The following is a 759-nucleotide window of genomic DNA, read 5'->3' on the forward strand; positions in this document are numbered from 1 at the left end:
ACCCCTGCAGGGGTAAAAGCTGTGATCTTTTGAAGCTAAATGCAATGGGGTTGTAAAGTTTTTTTCTTGTGTGGGTGTGGACACGTTTTTGCTACATTGTGGGGACCATTTTCTAGACAAACACTGCTTTGTGGGGATCCAGTGCTCCACATGGGGACCGACACCTTGTCCCCACAGGTGCAAATGCTGATTTGGGTTGGGGGTTAGGTTTAGGATCAAGGTGTGGGTTAGATTTAGGGTCAGGTGTGTATGCGCTGTAAGGTGTAGTGAGATAGTGTACTCTGGTGAGTGTGTACTGTTTGAGTAGAACTCAGCCAGTACATTGTGTGTGTGTCATGTGCTGTGTTTCATAAAGAGGGAGGAGAGTTCAGAGAAAGGAGCTTTAGGCAGGGTAGGATAAGAAATGGGGAGGAGTCAAGGCTGGTTGTGGGTGTGGTCTGGTAGGCGTATATAGGGTGTTTACAATGAGGTTTATCTAATCAAAATAAATCTTTAGATTATTTTTAAAAATCCTCCTAGTGACTTTACAGTTGTCTGAGGTTAGGCTTAGGTTTATCTTCGGGTTTCGATGTATATTTGAGTTATTAATATAGATTTGGATGGTCAGTTAGGGGGACTAGTTTAATTGGTGTAGTACTCACTGTCACGGTGCTGTGTTATAAGGATGACCCATAAGTTCAAGTTCAGTTTATTTATACAGCTCCAAGTCCCAACATCCGTTGTCTCAGGGCACTGTAGATAAAAAGAACAATGTAAAGA

The sequence above is a fragment of the Austrofundulus limnaeus genome, unplaced genomic scaffold, assembly GCF_001266775.1.
Source record: "Austrofundulus limnaeus strain Quisiro unplaced genomic scaffold, Austrofundulus_limnaeus-1.0 Scaffold252, whole genome shotgun sequence".
In the NCBI taxonomy this organism is placed as follows: domain Eukaryota; kingdom Metazoa; phylum Chordata; class Actinopteri; order Cyprinodontiformes; family Rivulidae; genus Austrofundulus; species Austrofundulus limnaeus.